Below are 21,871 nucleotides of genomic sequence, written 5' to 3' on the forward strand. Positions count from 1 at the left end.
GGCCGGAGGCTTCGCGGCGCCTCAGGAAGGCGCAGCGCGGCCGGTACCGGGACCGCCCAGCCGCCCCGCGCTCGAGGCGCACCGGGAGCGGCCTCCGGGCAGGGGCACGCACAGTACCCCGCTGCGACTGCAGGTAGCGGCTTAGGTCTTTCCCGGCTGCAGAGAGACGTAACGGCAAACTTTCTGCGGCGCGGGCCGCCGCTCGCCGGTGCGTTCGCCTGCGAGCGATCCCGCGCGGTGCGTGGTCTCGGCTCACCTACAGCCGGGCTCCCGCTCCAGGTGCGCGCCCGCCTGCGCCTTCCCCCGCGTCTCTGCCCGGGGGACACACCTGGGTGCGCACCCGGCCGCGGAGCATCCGCGCAGAGGCAGGGCGGTGCGCGGAGCCCGGCGGAGCCCGGCGCGGAGCCGCGGTGCGCGGCGCGGCCGCGGGGGGGGCGCAGGCGGGCAGCGGCGGTGCGGGCGCGGCCGCGGGGGGCGCCGGGCGAGGAGAGCGGCGCGGCCGCGGGGGGCCGGCGGGGGCAGCGCGGCGGGGGCGGCGGGAGGGGGCCCGCCGAGGCAGAGCTCGCCGCCGGCCGGGGAGGGAGAGCATCGGCGAGGACGGGAAACCCCAGCGCTTGCCCCTCTGCGCTCTTTTTGCTTTTATTTCCGTGTCTTTCCTCCCTCCCCATGCTGCGCAGCCTGCGCTTCGGTGGGAACCATCGCATCGGAAGGAGCTGTTACTTTTTACAGCCGGCATGAGGCTCCCCGAGGGAATAAGGAGGTGCCGCACTAAGCAGCCGGGGAAGGACCTGCCTGTCATCTGTTGCACCGGAGCCCGGCTGCAGGCGCGATCCCCGCAGCTGGAGGTGATGGACACCCGCTAACTCGTGGGCGTGTATCCGAGAGTGCCTGCATGTGTGGCAAACATGAAGAAAATAAAAATGGGGAAAAGTGGCTGAGATGGATGAGAGCCAGTGAAATAAAACAAACACCTTTTAACGGGATTTCATTTACAAAAGGGTACTTATTCCAAGGGGAAATGTAACCTCTAAAACTGTTGGAGGAAGATGCCGGCAGTCAACGCATGCACCTAAACCAAGTAAGTTGTCACCAACTTTGATATATTCTCTTTCTGAATCTTTGACTCCCTTCTTGCCCCTCTACCAAAAAAAAAAAAAAAAAAAAAAAAAAAAGTCCCTAGGGCGGTCTGGGGTAACTTTTGAGCCGACGCAAGCGTAAAGCCACATTGTGCACCTCTTCGGTCACAGTCCGGAGGAGCATTGCGATCCCTTCTTTTCTCTTGCGCGTAGTAAGCGTGTGCTGTTCGCTCGCAGCCGCTGCCGTGGGACGCGGCATCCCTCGGTGGCTGGGCGCAGCGTGACACCTGCAGGGCAGCAGCCGGCCGGGCACGGCGACACGGTGGGGCGCTCCGCGGCCGCCCCCCGCGCCGGGCAGCAGCGAGGGCGGCCGCGGGTGGGGGGCAGCGCGGCCCCACGCACTTGGGTGGGCTGAGGGACCCGCGCCGCTGGGTGCTGGCGGGGAGCCGGGGCGCAGCTGGCGCGTCCCCGCTGTCCCCCTGGAGAGGGACCCGGCTCCCCGGCGGTGCGGTCCGCAGGGACCCCCTGGGAAGGTTCAGGTCCTGCCGGGAGCCCCCGAGGGGAGCCGGCGGAGCGGCGGGCAGGTGGGCAGGGAGCGCGGCGGAGCGGGCCGTGGGACGGCTGCTGGGTGCGTGTGGTGCCCGGTGGGGCTCGTCCCCCCTCGGGTTCACGCTGGCAGCAGCCCGGCGGCGGGCGGGCACCAGCCGCCCGGTCCTGTTGGAAAAGCAGCTGATGCTCCGGGGTCTCGAATGCGGACAGAAAATTGCGCTCTGCGGAGGGGCACTGCTGTGGGATGCACTGCAGCTGGTAAAACCTGCAGCCTCGTTCATCTAGTATTTCCCTGTTTTTACAAGAAAATGTCGTTCATGCACTTTTGTTTCACTGGACTCCGTTCCTGTTAGCATGGCAACCAAAATTTAGATTTCTCAAAGCGTGCCTCGTGAGATGGATGTTGCAATGCTAAAACACCTTTGAGGTGGAAGAAACTAAACCCACTTTCCAGTCTGTCTTTTTCTTCCAGAGAATGGTTACTACTCCAAAAAATGAATGAAAAATAATAAAACTGAGATTGCACCTCAGTTTTGTCCAAGAAAGAAATACTTCTTTTTGTAAGAATTGTGTTTTCCTACAGTACAGACAGAACAGGAAATAGCTTATTCTAAGTCCTACACAGTGAATTAAATGCCAATATTGCAGCACCTTTAAATCCAGTCTACTTGAAATTTCAAATTTAATTGTACTGCAGTGACATAGCATGTTTCAGTGTTTATATTACTTTCTCCAAAGCCGAGGCCTGGATACCTTTGTAAGGTTATCTACGCAAACATACAGGTTTTTTTCCTATCGTTTAACCTCATTCTCATAAGCAAGAGTTTTCTGTACAGTCAGCGAAGCCAGGCACCTGAGTAAGACTGCTTTAGAACTGTCTTAGAATAGCAGAAATTCTGGACTTACAGAAGACCTGAGTTTACACCCCTTTTTCAGGCAAGACTCCAAAATAGGCTTTGTACTGTAATAGAAAAAAGATCTGAAACTCTCATGCACAGTTTAGCTTTCCTTGGGTGTTGCCTTCTATACTGGAAAACATTGGTTTTGCTTGCAGAAGGATCAGGTTCTTTAATATAATTTTTCTTTTTCTTCTGTTGTTCAGACTTAGGAACAGATGAGACTGTATTTGGAAACAGCAAAACAAAAATACGTCTGTCTTTTAAATTCAACTTCAGCCACTTATTCTGGCTCTATATATAGTAGTCATGGCCCTTAAAATAGCTCCAGAAAGAAATTCCATTTCTTTTTATCTCATCTTATTTAGAGCCAAATACTGCTAGTTGGAATTTAAGTCGATTGAGGTCACTATAGATCTGGTATGATTTTGAATGTGCCTGCTGAAAATGCTGGGTCCTGAGCAATGTGGCTCCACTCTTGGTGAAAGTGGATTTCCATTATTCCACGTTGGAAAGCCCGCCAAGTATGTATCAGGGGACACATGTAGAGAAAACACTTAAGGGGTTAGCTTTCACCTTTTTGTGTGTGTGTGTATATTGCCTCACTTAAATGACAAGTAAAAATGAGCATGACTGCTCTTCCCAACACCTGAGACCCGTCTCCATGCCACTGCACTATTGAATCTGTCAGTGTTTTCTGGGACATGATTCATTGGAGTGAGGTGGTAAAACCAACAGGGAAAATCCTGTGCAGCATCTCTGCCTGCCTCTAGTGATTCTGGTAATCAGTGCTAAAAGGGACTGAATTCCTTTTGAGAATGATGACTAAAGCACCATGGCTTGTCTTGTGGAAAGGCAGCAAGAAGCTGGAAGAAAAGACTTTTTTTATAACCTGTTTCAAGAAAAAGCAGACAAGAATAGAGGAAGCATTGTTCTATTCAGACACTTAATGGTTTCTATGAGTGTCAAATTTACTGTTACCTTTTCTGTTTAGATTTCAGTTGTGTTGGATTATATTCTGGTTGCTTTATCAAATATAATATTTAAAATTACTGAAAACAGGTTGAAGATAAAACTTTGCGTATAAATCAATCTTCCATCACCATGTTTTGTGACAACAAAAAAAATCCCAGAAACCATCTGTTTTAGAAGCCCTGAATCCATTGAGGATGATGAGACAGACTTGCCCTTACTTTACTACACTGACACTACTTTTAAGTAGTGTAGTATATAGCATTAGTATAACACTAGCAACAACGGTGCCAGGATCCTCATGTCCACTGTGGTTTGTTCCTGCAAAACAAATTCACCTGATTAAATACATATTAATTAATACAGTTTTAAATAGTGAACACAGAGGAAGGCTGAGCAAATTAAATCTTTTTGTAACAGATATCCATGCAGAAATCCTTCATAGGTGCATTAGCTTTCAGTCAACTAGAATTTGAAACTGCTAAAACAGGAACACCTGGAAATAAGACACAATTCTTTTGCACAGTGAAGTTTTTAAAGACATTAAAAGGGTTTTTTGGTGTGCCACACAGGCAAAAGCAACAAATAAATGAAAATTATTTGTTGTAACAGGTTTTTCTTAGAGTTGTGGCTAGGTTTGGGTTTTTGCTCCCTTCAAACTTCTGTTTTGGTTTAAATTCTCAAAGTACTTCTTCCACTGTTTTACAACCACTTATAATTTAGAAAGTGACTGGTGTGAAACAAAAACTGAAAGGAACCTTGGGTAAAAATTACTTTTTTTTTTTACAGCTAAGCTGTTTTTCAGAGACTGTGGGCTGAAGTGGGACAGGAAAACTTCCTTAAATTTGAGTGAATTTTACATATGTCTAAGAGTATGAACCCGAACAAACCTAACCTCTGAAGTCTATGAGAGCTTCTGCAATTGCTTGGTTGCTGAGCCTCTGCTAATACACTCATCAGAAAAGCTTCTCACGTACCTGTGCATGTCAGGTGAACCATCTGAATGCTATGACAATAGCATTACCTGTTATATTATGCAATGGGTAGAGACAGGAACAGTGGCTAGAGAAAGATTTTTCACTGGGCTTTCCTGAGACAGAGGTTGTGGGATTATTCTGGAGATACTTTCCACATATTACTGACAACTTCTGAGGAGCAAGCAACCTTTCCCCAAGAGGCAAAGGCCCCCATGCCACCACTGCTGCGTGGACAGTCATTGAGCAGCCAAGTCTTGTGGTGGTGCCCCTAAGGTCTTCCAGTCCTAGGTCAACACATGCTGGTTTTCCATGACACACAAATTATTATTTTTATTATTATTAAGTGATTACTTTTATCAGTTTTAAGGACTAAAAATACAGCCTTCCTTGGCTCAGAGAATTGTAAAGTTTATGCTACCTGCATTCACATCTAAGAAAAGACTTGAAAAATAGATACCAGGGTCCTCATGTCCTGGTGGCAGCTAGTCATGTGAAGCACAGTTCAGTTGACTTGCAACTGCCACTCTAGATGGATGCTGGTCTCCTGCAGGTCTTGTAGCATACAGACAAGCCTTTTGTAGCTATGCCTGATACCCTGAACTGACATGAAATACCTGTTCGTCAGCTATTGAGGTGAACCTGTATGTAGTGTCTCTCTTCCTTTCCCGGAAAGGCAGATGCAGAAAGTGAGCCATCCTCTGTATTTTGTCATCTCCTTTATAGCAGAGCAAGCATCCTCCAGAGATGCCTGTCTCTCTTTGCTAACTGTGCAGTAAGACCCAAGACAAGGAACCTTCCTTCTTAGCTTGGATTCAGCTAACCTAGCTTGTGCAGATCAGGCTGTACAGCATAAAGGTTAAATAAGCACAGAGGTCAGTAGATCCAGGACAAATGGTTGCTATAATCAGACTAAAATGCATATTAAAAAAACCAACACCCAAAAACAAAACAAAAAAAAAAAAAAACAAACCAAAAAACCAAATCAAAACATGCATACACATGCACATGCTCCAAGCTGCTGTGCTAACTTTAAAATGCTCCGTAAATGGCATGAACTCACAACTGCCCCTTGAATGCACACTTCTGGGAGTATGCCAGCTGCCACCTCTGCAATCCAGTTTCCTCACACAAGATTCTTCAAAATATATATAGTCTTTTGCAAACTGTCAATTACCTAAAACATTTGTCACTTTTCAGCTCAGGTGTCTGGTTCTCATGCCAGTCAGCGAGAGGCAGCAGCTGCTAAAGAGCTGACATTTTTCTCAGTGAAGGCCAAGTAGCAGGGGTGATTATTAAACTAGGTCATAGAGAATGAGAGGGAGGAGCATTAGTACAACTGTCTTATCTGCCCCAAAATGTGTGGTGACAAGTTGGCCTGACCCGAGAGCTTTGCTGCTCCTTGTGAGAGAGATAGAGGCATTCTGTGGGTAAAGACCTTCCTGCAGGAGGCTCCGTATAGGATCGACTGAGAATTCAAATTTCTCATTTTAACCATCATTTAACCAAAGTACCCATTCACATCAGAGGAGGACAGCAGTCCTAGGAAAATCAATGCAGTCCTGTGTCCATTAGATGAATGGACACGGTTTTGCCTGTGTTCCTTCTGTGTTACCCTAAATCAGGGGAAGAATACTAAAGGATTCTATTTTGAAGATAAAATCTCTAATAGTTTAGCAGATTAGCAGTTTGGTATCAGACTTGAGAGTACTGGACTAAGAGGGAGCAACAAATTTGCTCCCAATGAAAATTCCATTGTCCTCTGTATTTATATGGGTTTTGATTCTAAGAATTGATATATTTTAAATTTAGTTTGTATTTGCCAATAAAAAATTTATTTCATGCATTGATTGCTACTATCATTTCCATTCTAAAAAGTAGAACAGGTCAATTTACTTTTTGAGTAGAGGAATGAACAGTAGGTTTATCAGAGAAGACACAGGGTCGTATTGTCTCTGATTTAAAATTAACCCCAGTACATTTTTATATAGTAATTTATATCAAAACCATGATTGCTGACAAATCTTGAAAAGCTATAAAAAGGGATTTTTGTACCAAAGCTCAGGGTTTTTTCATGTAGCCACCACAAATCTGATTGCCAGTCATAAACCAACCATAGATGTTCCTTGTATAGTCACTGGAGAGAAACCGAAACCTCCAGTGGACAAATTAATCCATCTGGTTCATACACCTGACAGAGAGTGGGAGGAATCGGGTATTTCTTGTTGATGATTGTTGGATTTCACACAGGTAAAGTAAGGCAAGGTGAATCTCACCTTACTGGTATCAAAAAAATAATTAAAAAAACATATTCAGAGGGGACAGAATAGAGATGTCTGTTTTCTTCTAGGGTCTCTCAGGGTCCTATAGACCTTCATGGTACTGATGCAGACGATGATGTCACTTCGTAACAATAACTAGATGACTACAACGTAATTCAAATATCCTGTTGTCTGCTTTCAGAATTTTTAGGAATTTGTGATTGGATTGGGTAGCTGAAATACGGCTTGTAGCTGTGGCAATGGGAATGGGAGTGTCAGCTGGACCCTTGTAAAAGAAGAACGCACTGTCCTGGGCACTCTCATCCTGCCTCCTGCGAGTGCAAGGTGTCTCTTCTGGAGAGAACATGCTGCATCTGTGGAGCCAGGGAAAGGAGGCACAGATTCTCTTCCGATGCTCTCAACATTGACATCTCCACAGTGTACGTTAGACTACTGAATACCTAATTACAACAGAAATCATCTTTCAGTGATGACAGAGTGGTTTTAATCTCTGTTCCTGTGGAAATGTTCATTATTACCAAAACACTTCAAAATAAATCCTTTCGCTATGCTTCAGCGTTGACTGCTACATACAAACTGCCTATCTTCCACTGGAAAATAACTAAAATATCCCATTTGTGTTTCGCTCATACTGGCAACATTTTGTTTTAGTTTGGGAGAGATGCTTCCCTTTAATTTTTGCTGGTAATCACTTAAAGCGATTAGTACTGCTGTCGGTCCCTTGAACTTGTTCATGCTACTTGGTGAGTTTGATTTTCACATTTGGTGTGTTCTTTAGTACACTTGTACCTGCAACACTGTCAATTTAAAAAACGCATGCTTTCCCTGTGGTGGCTTTATTTAACCGCCTAGCAGATACCCTGCAGAAGGAATTCTGGCCATGAATAAAACCAAAACCAAGTTGCCTGCCAAACAGTTGTCTAGTTTGCCCTAAGCCTCTTAGCTACAAACCCGTCATTCAACAGGCAGTAATTGCTTGTCTTTGAATTCATCTCGACACCTTAACATCAGACCTGTGAGTCAAAGCTAGTCTTTATAGCTTTTAGAAGGAACCTAGTAACTTCAGAGAGTGATTCATGTGACCTATCTTGAAGGAAATTAATTGCCCTCTGCAGAGCGTGCATTTCTTCCCATTTCTAATAAAGAAAGATTGGGATGACAAACCAGCCTTGGATGCCAGTGTTTTGGATTCCTAGGTTAGCAAATATGAACTACGCCTTTATTTTTCAAGTGTTTTAACTCAAAGTACTTCATCACGCCACATAATGATTAATAAAGCCTCCTAAGACTAATATGAAGTATATGCTATACTAATTTTTTTAAAACTAATCGGAAACCTGGCACCTACGGCACAGAGATCACAGATTGCAAATTGATGGCATAATATTATATATATTATACTATTATATACTATGTATAAAATACATAGTGTGTATATGTACACACTATATATACGCCATGTATATCATATACTATTATATAACATTATATATAATAGATGGTAGGTATTTGTACTAAATCCCGTGCTATAACTATTCTTGTATTTTCTTGTAAAAGGCATTGGGCTTAGTACAGAGCAATTGCAAAATAATATTTTGGTCTGCCCACTTAATAAAAATATTTTTGTTCATGATTGTTTTAACTTAGTGATATTAACTTTGAGCATATTTATGCAGAGGCCAGTTATATCAAATACTGGCGTGATCTGAGATGATTTCATTTACTGCTGCCGTGTCTTTACGTAGAACTAAACTTCCACAATTATTTTTTTATTATTTTTTTTTTAGGATTTGCTTCTTCTACAATACCTAAAACAAGCACACTGAGCATGAGTTCGATTATCTCTTCTTTTGAGTGTGAATTTGTTCACAGGGGAGGGAAGCAGGGCATGCTGAGTGAGCTGGGTTGCCTTTCAGTGGTCAGGCACTAGTCCAGCCTCAGAGCTGCGCTGACTTACTGAACTGACAGCACACACTGGGTTTTGTAGGGATGGGTTGGGATAAAAGAAGGATTTCTCGCTCATCCCCAGCGTGCTTCCTCTTCACTCACTTCTTAGAACCCACCCTCATTTTGCTACCGCTTCTGCTGGCTTTTGACCAGGTAGGAGCTTCCTTCCATCTGAAGTATTCCTTTCTGAAAAATAACCTTTGGGTTAACTGCAGACAGGATCCGGCTTTTTAGATCTTTATAACTAAAAAAATGATCCAGTGCATAAGATGGGATCTGGATATATGCCTTCAATCCATTCTGTCATTTTGTTTTCTTAAAAGAACATTACTCTCATAATAAGCTATTTCCTTGCTTAGCACCTTCAGTGAAGCACCACACTGGTTTACCAATGTCTTCTTACTGATGTGCTCTTGTGCATTCACCCTTGTCAGCTATTAAGGTTGGATTTGCCGCTTGCTCAGCATGTCAAGTCCAGAAATAGTAGTTGAGCTCTTGGTGACACTGAAGAGGATTTTATTTGTCTTCAGTGTTACGAAGCACCAGAATCTCTGGGGAAGAGCCAGCCACCTCACCCTGAGGAGCAGTGCCCATGTGTGGGTCTGCAGTTCTCTCTGATGAGATGGCGTTCAAGGAGCTCATTAGCTGGTCAGTCCTCAAACTTCTGTAGTTCTTCAGGGCACTGCTCATAACACCTGAGAAATGTGTAACTTAGCACAGCATGTTTTGCACTACCCAAAGCCCACGTGATAGAGTCCTTACTTTCAGGAAAAATCATTGCTGATTAATTATGCTTCTCAGTGATAATATACCACCAGGCTTCTCTTAAAACCAAGGTTTTGCTGACCTTGGGCAAGCCTTTTGAGCAAGGGCATGAGTGGGACTTTGAAGAGGAAAGAAATAAGTTGACGTTTCAAAACAAAAATGGACAAAACAGTAGGTGTTTTCATTTCAAAGCAGTCATATAAATAAAAGGCGATAAAGACCATGACTGTTGAGAGACACTAGCACATTCAGATAGGTCAGCTTGTGCTCATATTCTCCATAATATTCCTGTTGACAGTTAGATAATAGGTATCTTTCAAGGCTTGATTTCCTTCTGGAAACATAGTGCTTTGGCAGAGAAGTATGCTGGGCAAAATGACACTTTAGTCATTCCATTAGTGCTCTCTTGCCTAATTGTCTATTTACTGATATTTTAACACTCTTTACATAAACCCTTTGCTACAAAGCAAAGCCTACAATAAAAGTATCTAGAACAATCAACAGCTCATACTGGCAAAGATATATGGTCAGCATGTGATGGAATTAATTTTGAAGAAATAAAATGCTACCTGGGTTTTGTAATTTAACCTTAATTCAAGAAAGTATTAAAATGTAAAATCTTGGTGTTCTACTAAAAGCAATGCTTCAGAGCATGCTTCTTGTTAAGCATTGGCTTTATTCTTCTTAGTACAAGACATTTGCCTGAATCCCAGTTTAGGGAGTATAAGGTGAATGTTTTACGTACGAAAACAAAGAAAAACATCAATATTACACAAATGTGTATAGAGAATCCAGCATCACACATGCTAGAACTATATTAAAAATGTTTCTGCCATGCATGTTTGCATTTTCCTTTGGAAGTGTTGCTTTGGTTCACAGAGATGCAGCCTATTACTTGATTTTTTTCCATTCCTTTATCATAGCTGTCTGAGAAAACTCCTTTTATTACGTGCTTTTACTACATAGGTAGCTGTCACTAAACAAGCCTATTTTATAGCCAAAGATGACATACGCAAAAACTCTTTTAGCAGCTTTTGCATATTGTAAAGCTTCCTAAAATCCCACAAGTTGCCTGCCTTTCAGTTTGTTTGCATACTTACTTGTTTCAGATTGTAACTGTGTGTGCTCTTTGAGCTTAGAGAAATATGAAGATCACAGGTGAATTTAAAATGATGGTGATGTCAAAGTAATTTGAAATTCTAGCACCCTAATGTGAAATTTTACAAAATACAAAATGAAACAATTGTGCCTTCTCATCAATCATACATGCATTGGTTCAGATGGAAGATGTAATTTTGGAAATTTGCCCCCTTGGTTCCAAGAGAATTATAATGCTCTGGCAGCTTCTTGTTTCTTCTCAATAATTTAGCAGTTTATGAAAAATGTATTGTGTCTCCTCCACTCCAATGCAGTCAATGCAATTACAAGTTGTGGAGAATCTAGTCCAAAATCTTGCTGCTGTTGAGTATTTTAGAAAAATGTGTAGGCCTAAAACGTTAATCTATTTGCCGTCATTGCCATGGTTGCACCCTGCATCTGCCCTGTGTAATGTTGAGATGGCTTTCAATCATTTTCTCCATTCTTTATTTAAGTATTTCTTTCTGTTGCAGTTCACAGACTGATATAGTGAATCTTTTCATGGAGGGAAGCAGTGAATCTTTGCTTTAAGTACACTGCTATAGTTGACAAGGACTAAAATCACACTGTATCTGATTATAAGAATTCCTGCATCTTTCTGTTGCTGGGAAATTGATTTTAAGAATGAAAAATTAAGTAGGCAATGACACATGTAATTTTTACACAAGCCTCTTTTTTAATAGTTTGTAAAACATTCAGCAGCCATTCTGAACAGATTTTTATAGAATTGCTAGAAAACTGATTGCCATTTCAAGATTATAGCACATTAAAGCAAAAAAAAAAAAAAAAACCAAAACAGTCTTGTAAGTCTCTGTTATAAGCAAAACTCTAGAGTATTATTACATATTCAGTATCTTCAGGCTGTTGTTCATCATTCCAGTAGATCACATATATTTCATTGAACGTGAAGTAACACAGTTTTAATGTTTTACCTACTTATGTCACCTGTGAAACCAGGTGTTGTTATGCAGGAATCATCAAAATTTTTGTTCAATTTCCTCACTCTCACTTAATGTCTTGTAATAGCTCAATAATTCTTCTGAGTAAGAGCTCAAAACACTGCAGCAGAGCTAATTTCCAATGCAGGCATTCCACTAGCCAGTTTTTTTTTAGGAAAGGTAAATAGTTCTGTTTATATTTTGATAATTTTGAAGGAAATAGTAGTGTCTATACCCATAATCTGAAAGGTTTACAGATTTATGGATGCCCAGATTGCATTCTGTGCAAAAATATGTTTATAGATACTTATAGTTTTATGTGTATTTACATTAACACAGATACCTTTATATACACACGTAACAGAAGAACACATATGTATGCTTACAGATAGAGATATTTATGTGCACTATGTGACTGAGACATATTAAAGGTTAATTTTTGCTCTGGTGAGTAAAAGAGAAGAGCTATCCAGAAGTCAGGAATATAGCCCATTGAAGTGTCCATCTTGTGTGTGTACACACAGAGTTATCTGTATCTCGTCTGGGAATATTTACCTCTCTCTGCACTTGCTTATGTGATTTAAATGCTAAGTGTTTGAGTCCAGTCCTTGGCCAAGTATGGCTTCTTTGCCACCCCAAGCAAGAGCTGTGAATTGGAGTGTGATGGCAACCCTCCAAGACACAGAAAATTTGTAGCCATCCAGAGGCAGTTCCTTTCCTCACAAGAGTCTTGCAGGAGGTGGAGGCTTCTTAATAGCCAGCAACTTCTGGGCATGGAGCTGACAGCCCTGACGCTGTGCAAACTTACAGGCAGCTTCTACTAAAGAATTTTTTTCTTAAGCCGGGTAGCAAATACAGCTTGACTAGGACTGAGCTAGTATCTTTCACTTTACTTATTATCCAGAAGGAAGTTTTTTGGTAAATATTTACGCAGAAATAATAACTCATCCATTTTGAAAACACAGCAGCCTATTAAGCAGCTTCACGTAAGTCTAATGATAGCATTTTTAACTGTTTGATCCTTAGATGAACTGCACATGGCAGCTGTGCAGGGAAAGCTTTTGAGAGGAGGCAGGATACTCTTGTGCTCTCCTGCTTCAGAACTTCCTCAGAAACCTGCTTCTGAGTGCGGAGACCACAGCGTGCATGCTATAGAAAGAAAAGGTAGTTGATCCTTCAGCATCCTGCTGGTGGTTTCACAGAGCCATTGCAGCAGCAGAAGCGTGGGAGCTGACAGCGTTTTGCGATCTCCTGCACTCGGGTGCAAGAACTGATAGGAAAATAGAGGAGGAGGGTACAGGTACAATGAAAAAGGGATTTTAGAGTAAGCGGTGTATATTATCTAAGCCAATCTAAAAACATCATCCTGGCCTGACAGTTTCAGTCCCCCTGTGACATGCACCTGGAAACGTTCCTGGGTGATTGGTTCAAAAAAGCAGTTACTTGAAATCTCTGCCAAATCACCTTTGTTGGCAGAAACAGGAAACACATAACCACCATACTTAAACTCTTCATCATCTCTGTGCTCACCTGTCTACGACACACTGAGCAAGCAGCCCCTTTTTTTCTTGAACTTGTGAAGCAGCTGCACAGGGTGACTGAGTGTAAAAGTCAGAGGGGCAAAGCCAGCTAATCCCTTTGACTTCTCCAGATAACCATGTTTGAGTTTCTCACAAACTGCTCCTTAGAAATTACTTTTCTAATCTTCATTGCACACGCTTAAAAAAAAATATTTAATTTTTTTTAGAATTGTGGCACAGAAAAGTTAAATCATTTCTGACTCATTAATCTTTAATATCTATCATCTGCAGATAATTTATCCAGTTCCTTTGACTGCTAGCTAATAACTTATACAGTGGAACTGGTAAATTCCCAGATCAAATAAGGGTAAGTGCTAATACCAGGACAAAATTAATATAAGGATTTGGCTTGGATTGCCAGGTCAGAAATTAAAATGATAGCCAACAGCTGTACACAAAATAGATTTGGTAGTTCAAGTGAAGTAAGTAGCAGCTGTCTGAAGAATGCAGATAAAACAGAGACTCGTTTTTGCTGAGGTCCATAAAGCCGGCTCTTTATTGATTTGGTGATAGGTTTTCAAATAAATGTTTTCACAGTTCTTTCCTTTAATAGTCTACTGCTTAGCTCCTTGTTGTTTATAATAATATATTCCCTTTATAATCATTATAATTATATTACTGTGGCATAAAAAAAAAATAAATACACAAGGTTGGAACACAGACAGACCTGAGGGCATTGGGATTCCTCCTCCAGCTGTCTAAACCTTGGATGCCAATGCAAAGAAACTGAATAGCCCTCCTCAGGGGCAAATCATTGTCTTCAAGTATACTAGAAACTGAATCAACCTCTGAAAGTTCTTTTTTGAGTAAGAGATCCCAAGTAATTATAGCTTAATATCTCTAGACTGCTGACAAAGAATCTGTTCTTGATCAGAGTGGTGATGTTGCAAGAAGAGTGACAGCTGCTAGCCTCATCTCTCCCTTTTTCCCTTTGCTGCCTTTCTGGGTTTCAGTAGTGATTAGAAACATGACTGACCTAAAATAGCTAAGTACAGGCACCGCCAAATTTCCTATAACATTAAAACCAAGAAGAGGACATTTCCAAAATATCTATATCAAGTTTTATTTAAAAAAAAGGAAAAGAAAAAGAAAAAAAAAGGTTGCTACAGGATTACAGGTGTAAAATGGATTAGAGATGAGAACAGAAAACAATAGTAATTAAGACCAATTCAAAAGAAGATTTAACAGCTGTTCAATTCCAAAAGATTAAGAGAATGTTTAAATAAAACACACAGAATAGGAAGAAGCACACCAGGGAATAGAAAATACTAAAGAGATTTCAAAGAGGTTTTAAGGGTAGATAAAACCATGGCTTGTTGAAGAGGGAAGAGATGACTTAAAAAAAGAAGAGATTGAGGGGCCCAGTGAAGCCAGATTACAGTGAGCCAGAAAGCCAAGAAAATCACTTGCTTTGCCACTTGCTAGTGTAGATGACTGAAATGGGTACTAGTAATTTGACAAATAATAGTTTTTAGGGCATACAATAACCAGAGCTATTGAACTGCATTTGTAGTGTAACAGTGCTGTTGTCCTCATACACAGGTATGTCTTCATTGCTTTCTGACCTATAGTGTCTGGCACATTTAAATAGAAATCTTAGCTTAATGAATTTATGAAATAATTTATCATTTCCTAAGCTCCAGCCCTGCAAAGATTTGTTTTATGCACTGTGAGTGATTGCCTACCCAGTTAAGTCAGTTTGCTTTGCCACTGACTTCAGCTGCGGTATTACTTCCATTACTGAATAGTCATAATAGTATTTTAGCAGCATTCAGGATTGAAAGACACTGTGAGTGGTGGGACAAACTGGCTTACTGGAGTGTTGGCAGTAGAGGGTGGAACATTTTACCGTATACCATCTTGGAGATTTCACATGAAAGAAATCAAAGGGTACATGAGAATGTGCTTAAAATTGCCTGGGAAAGCACAAAGAAAACAAAACATGATAATACCACTGGAGCCTTAAATAACATTATCTGAGTGACACCAGAAGTCAGCTATGTAGTATCATGGATGTAATTGCTGAACTTTAGCAGTCCTGGCAGCTTTTGAGAATCAAATGAATCATGTATTTGGGTGATACAAAATTCTTTTCATATTTAATTCTCAAAATATTCTCTAGCTGTTGAATAAGAAGCAACCCAGACCAAGATCTACATCAGGTCTTGGCAGTCAAGTAGGAAAGACTCCAAACAAAGGAAAAAGTTGTAACATCTCTTAAAATTAATATAATGTAATAGATAGATGAAGCTGGGCAATGGAAACAGTCCTTTTTTCAAATAAAATCAATTGAAAGTGTGAGACTGCCATTTCAGGTGTCAGCTTATCTTGATAATTTGTGTTTTTCAGAGCGCTGTAAAAATGGTGTAACTTTCTCTAGAAATAAGTGTTAATTTCCTAAGTACAGGGTATGTAAATCTCATTACTTGTGCATAGTAACACAGTGAACTGGTAAACTGAGGTGGATTAAAACCTAGAAGATAACTGAAATGAAGAAAATAACCTGTGTTGAAGTTAATGGAAGTTTTTCAAGTAATTTTAATACAGTCACAGCTTTACTGCTTCCATCTAAATTCTTTAAGCCTAATAGCTTGTGTTTGACAGTGGCAAAACCCATATTTCTAGATAGGAGTACAGTAACAGGAAGCATATATCATCATTTGTTGTATTTGTTGTACTCTCCCAGACTCCAACCACTTCAGTGCACGTTATTTCTTTGCCAGATACAGTTTCTCTGTGTTTTGTAATCCTCTGCAGGTTTGTGTTTCATGAACTCAACCAGTCTTCTGTGTAACCCATATATACTTCTAGCATCTTCACAATTCTTCAGCAATGAATTCCTCCAGTAACTGACTGAAGACTCATCAGCTCTTGTTTTTTCTTGAACCTGACTCCTACTGCCTTCACTTGATTGCTCCTGGATCTCATACCTGAAAAGCCAGTGAACAATTAATCCATGTCTGTCGTCTTCTTGACACCCATAATTACACAGACCTATATTAGACCTTCCATCTGTCATTCTTTTACAGAGTGAAAAATTGTAAAAGACTTTGTCGTTCCACTTCTGGAAGCTCTTCTGTAAGTTTAATCGTTCTAGTGCCCTTCTCTGAATGTTTTCCGGTGCTTCTGGCTCCTTTTTTTTTTTGAGATAAGGAGCCTAGAAATGCATTTTCAGTCCTTTGTGCCACTCTGAAACTAAAGACATATATATTTCCATTAGTATGGATGAAGGAAATTCTGTTTGACAGGAAATGGGCATATTAATTAGATAAAATTAATCTTATCTTTTGGCAGCCATGACTCCAAATTCTTTGCCTTGCCTCTTGTTATAAAAGAAGAGTTACAGAATACTTTCCTTTTTCCTGAAGCCAACTTGGCAGAGGTAGCTGAGACACGTGGGAATATAACTGGTCATGACTCATTTAGGCTTAGACAAGAAAGGAAGATTTATAAAATATCTTCTATTTTGTTTACGGAAGTGTATTTCAATGCTGGGAGCTTAACTTCTGTTCTTCTCTTTGAAATAAAGATCACACAGCTCTGTAAAACCTGAATCATTATCTTGTGGAAGTGCTTGCTAAGAGTAGTAATCAGTCCTTTTAATTCCTGCACATGTGTTAAAATTCTGCTTATTGCTTACTGTAGCATATGGATCTAATGCAAATTGTACACGAACTTTCATTACTCACTTCAATTTTCACTGCTTTTGCCCTCTAATGATTCTCTACCCAGCTGAACTTGTCATTTCAGTTTGTCAAAAACGTATCTCAGGCAGGCTGTTGAACTTGGAATTTAAGAGAATAGGAATTTGCTGAGTATTCAATACTGAAAATAAGAGCAGGGAGACTACACATAGAGCCGTTCAGAATCTACTGTTCTTTTCTGTCTGTTGCACTCTAATTACATGTGCCACAAAGTTGCAGTTCCTCTTTTTCTTCAGACTTGTGTAGAGTTTCAGTGTATGTGCTTCTCTTCAAGGCATCAAAGGAAAATAAAGCGGAGATCCTTTAGCAAAAAGTTAACAGTTCATTTGTTTTTTCCAATTTGCCCATTGAAGGGAAAGGAGTCATGATTCAACCTCATTTCTCTCACATCTATCAGGAAGGTTTAGAATTGATGTTATAGTAGTGTTGAGATGCATTCATAGTCAAGTTCCCACTCAGTTGGCATTGACAGCAACATAACCCAGCCACGGGCTACAGCGATGCTGATTTTCATCAATCATGTTTTGAAACTTCGCACATGCCAAAGGGTGATGTCAGTTCCCTGATACCGCAAGGTGTTGTCTTTGTTACTGTGTATGAACAGCTGAAGCAGAGGGAGGGCTGAGTATGTGAAAGCCACACAGAAAGCCCATGGCTGAACTGCTTCCAAACTTTGAGGAAACATTAACCTTGGAAGTGTTTTACTGTCTACATACCCATCCTGTCTTATAATCAATTTTTAATTACAAGCAATACAAAAGTGATATGATTCTATCATGCATATCTGTGGCAGAGCATTAGGGAAGATAATCTTATAGTTCAGAAATGCCACAAAGTCTAAAACTTAAGTCAGTGCTACATAATGTGAATAAAACACCCTTTGTGCTTTTCATTTTGTTGTGTTGCTGGGTTCTTTCCTCAGCAACTGCATCACAAAGCTTGTTCTGCTTTTGACGTGTTTTGATCTGGGATTCAAATATTCACTTGATTTCAGCAGTGCCAAGCATCTTGATCTTATTGACATAGATCACACTGTTTGACAACATTTCTCCTTGCAAACCCTTGAGACATCACACATTTGCATTACTTGTTCAGAAGGAAAAAGGCTCAGCCTGTGGTGACTCAGTTTGACTTCTGCTGAAAATCTTGACAGAGTTACAGAACACCGCAGATAAGCTTTAGTCATATTTGACTAAAGAAAAAAAAAAGGTGAAAATATAAATTAAGTGGTGACACATACAAGCATCCTTGAGGTCCCTCAGTTTTCTCTCTTGGGCATCAATGATGAATAATACTTATTGTTATAGGTGGCCTATTCTGCTTATGGGACCCAGGGGGTTTCCTCCTGTCCCAGCCCAATGGATGGGAGGCTGCAGTTACATGTCCCCAGGTCCAACCTGCCACCGTGCTGATCATGTATTCCCAAAGGACAGATGTGCATGTGGGCACGCACACATACATAGCGTGGCTGGCCACATAAATCAGCACAAGCAGAACACGATGCCTTTACCAGCTTCTGCACCCAGTACTCAAATAAAGGTGAACACCAGAGAAGGTCTGGTCCTGTCCTTCTTTGTATGGAAGCCCCTCTGGCTGCTGGCCTTAAGCGCGCAGTGTAGCCTGGAGCTGGTCCCAGGTCCCCTGATCTCCCGTGGTTGCTGGCACCTGCACCTATGAGTTCCTTAAGCTCACTGTTCCACTCCAAATGCTGGCACTCAGACCCCTTACCCTGGTTTCATGCTACCCAGTTTGAAGTTTGCTAATATTCAATCCCAGCCACTCAGAGTAGAGAGCACACCTGCACAGAAGATGGTTAGAATTAAGATTTAATGAGAAGAAGGGTCAGACTGCGGTGATCAAGTGCAGGGCTCAGTCAGACAAGTGAACTGACCAGCAACCTGCCTAAACTTGACCAGCTCCTTTTATCCTGTTGTCTCTTTAGTTTCCTGTATTTGTTTCTTCCTAATCTATGCCAATCCCTTCTTTTCCCTGCTTTTGATCGTTAGTCTAAACATCCCTTAGTAAGTTTTGCGCATTCCCTGATCAAGTGCAGGGCTCAGTCAGACAAGTGAACTGACCAGCAACCTGCCTAAACTTGACCAGCTCCTTTTATCCTGTTGTCTCTTTAGTTTCCTGTATTTGTTTCTTCCTAATCTATGACAATCCCTTCTTTTCCCTGCTTTTGATCGTTAGTCTAAACATCCCTTAGTAAGTTTTGCGCATTCCCTAGCCCACCCTAAAACATCCCATAATAATTTTTCCACAATCCCCAAAATATCTTCCCCCTGTGTCTCACATGAAGTCCTTTACCCTGTAGGCAGTAACCCCATCTAGCTGCTAGCATGGCTTTCCAGGGAAGCTGTACTGCCTTGGCTCTTCTGGGTGTGTTTCACACTGCAGAGTGATTGAATCATTTGCCTGCAAGGATCTCAGAGAGCAGCCAGGTCCAGGTGCTCCCTTTGCATAGGTGGGCTATTGGGGTTCCTCCACCTGACGCAGCTCCTCTGGTCCTCAGGGGTCACCATCTTTACTGCAGTTAGCCTTTAGTCAGATAATGTAACATATACTGTCTTTGTGGTTAAATGACTGAATGAGCGGATTTGCCAGGAGTCATCTTTGTGGCTCATTTCACCTTTTTAGTTATCTCTGTGAAAAGTCCTGAATGGCCACTGTAATTTGTACCGTATTTGAATAAAGTCAACTCCAAATAAAACTGGACAATGTAACAGCAAATCTTCATTTAGGGAAAGGCAAACTGAAAGAATGCAAAGCAGAGAAAAGATTTTGCCCTTTTTAGTTGATGCTGCTGGACTTCTGATGATGCTACTTACACACATGGTACTCCTTTGCTTTCTTCACTGTGTCATGAAGCAAAGTGCAGGTAGAACATACTTAGCTCTTTCTCAGCAGTTTTAGGGTAGGCAAAGTAGTAGCTCTGTACTGTAGCTCAGCGCAGAAGTGATCCTGTTTCCTTTCAGTGCACATTATAGTAAAAGCTAATACTGTGCTCTTCAGCTTCCTGGACAGAAGATAACAAGTGCATCATTCATACTCTAGATGAACTCCTTTGTAGCTTAATATGTTATCTTCCCTGATCCAGTCAGACAATTTAAACTGTCTCTGTGCCACCGATGCATCCAAGACTGTTTCATATTTTATAAAATCCTGGTTTACCTGGAGGAGTCTATTAGATGCCAGATTTTTGCTTTCTTCTCTAGTGAATGTAAGTTGCTTGAAAAGCATTGCTGCTTCATTGTTTAAAATCTCTGTGATCTTTCATTAAAATTCATTGTTCCTACTGTGATGACAATTACACGCTCCAGCTAGGACTCTGCTGAGACCCTGTGGTGGGTTTACCCTGGCTGGATGCCACGTGCCCACCAAAGCTGCTCTGTCACTCCCCTCCTCAGCTGCGCAGGGGAGAGAAAATAGCACAAAAAAGCACATGGGTTATCATAAGACAGGGAGAGATCACTCACCAGTTGTCATGGGACAAACAGACTCGGCTTTGGGAAATTATTTCAATTTATTACCAATCAAATCAGAGTAGGCTAATGAGAAATAAAAGCAAATCTTAAAACACCTTTCCCCCCACCCCTCCTTCTTCTCAGCCTTACCTTTACTCCTGATTTTCTCTCCCTCCTCACCACCGGTGGCGCAGGGGACAGGGAATGGGGTTGTGGTCAGTTCATCACAGTTGTCTCTGCTGCTCCTTCCTCCTCAGAGGAGAACTCCTCACACTCCTCCCCTGCCCCAGCGTGGGGTCCCTCCCATGGGAGACAGTCCTCCTCAAACTTCTCCAGCGTGGGTCCTTCCCACGGGCTGCAGTCCTCACACCCTGCCCCAGCCGGGTCCCCCCACGGGTGCCGTCCCTCAGGCACAGCCGGCTCCAGCCTGGGTCCCCCCGGGGTCCCCAGCCCCGCCAGCAAACCTGCCCCAGCCCGGGCTCCTCTCCCCGCGGGGCCACAGGCCCTGCCAGGAGCTGCTCCAGCGTGGGCTGCCCACGGGTCACAGCCTCCCGCGGGCACCCACCTGCTCCGGCGTGGGGCCTCCAGGGGCTGCCGGTGGGGATCTGCTCCTCCGTGGGCCTCCCCGGGCTGAGGGGGACAGCCTGCCTCAGCGTGGGCTTCACCGCGGGCTGGGGGGAACCTCTGCTCCGGGCCTGGAGCCCCCTGCCCCTCCTGCCTGCCATGGCGGCTGCGGGGATGTGCCTCTCGTGCGTTCTCGCTCTTCTCTGGCTGAAGTTGTTGGGGTTTTTCCCCCTTTTCCTAAATATGCTATCCCAGAGGTGCTACCCCCATCGCTGATGGGCTCGGCCTTGGCCAGCCGTGGGTCCCTCTGGGAGCCGGCTGGCACTGGCTCTGTGGGAGACAGGGCAGCTTCTGACAGAACAGAAGCCACCCCCGTAGCCCCCCCTTACCAGAACCTGCCACGCAAACCTGATACAGCCCCAGACTAACCTAATGCTTGACCCACTAAATTCACAATACCAGTTCAAAAACAGCACTCTTCACATTACATCTTAATTTCTTTACAATTAACAGGTCTCACTTCTCATTAATTAATTTCTCCCTTTTCTTCTTGATGTTATTGTACTTATCTGTAACTGTGCAAAACAGATATTGTTTACCCTGAAGAATCACATTTCCTAATGGCACACTTACTATTAACAATAGCACATTATAAGACAGGGATTGGTCAGTGATTATTTTATCTATTTTTTTACAATGTTACGGTTACATTTTATCTAGTTTTACAAAGATGAATAAAGAAACAGACATCCAAAGTTTTCATTATTCATTGGTGTAAAATAATAACTAAGCATATTTCCATTTTAAGGCCAATTGGGATGAAAAGTATTTACACATACATTTTGGAGGTAATTATCCACAGAAATTATTATCTGTTCATGAGAATTAAGATAATTTTGTCATCATGAGAATCACAAGTGAGTCATAGAGAAACAGGGGAAGAGAGAAGTCCTGTCAGCCAGCTTAGACCTCTCTGCTCCATCAGCATTGCTAGAAGTGTAGCTAATGAAGGAACAAACC

The 21,871-nt window shown here is 42.4% G+C and overlaps 1 protein-coding gene across 1 annotated transcript in view; it reads left to right on the plus strand.

Moving 5' to 3' along the window:
- Positions 1 to 580: 580 nt before the first annotated feature.
- The window catches only part of TRPC4 (transient receptor potential cation channel subfamily C member 4), a 161,947-nt gene continuing 140,656 nt past the window's right edge, over positions 581 to 21,871 (plus strand). Inside the window, exon 1 of the mRNA XM_055803135.1 lies at positions 581 to 1,078. The gene's annotated coding sequence lies outside the window, so the exon portion shown is untranslated. The remainder of the gene's footprint in view (positions 1,079 to 21,871) is intronic.

The sequence above is a fragment of the Falco peregrinus genome, chromosome 4 (assembly GCF_023634155.1).
Source record: "Falco peregrinus isolate bFalPer1 chromosome 4, bFalPer1.pri, whole genome shotgun sequence".
Taxonomy (NCBI): domain Eukaryota; kingdom Metazoa; phylum Chordata; class Aves; order Falconiformes; family Falconidae; genus Falco; species Falco peregrinus.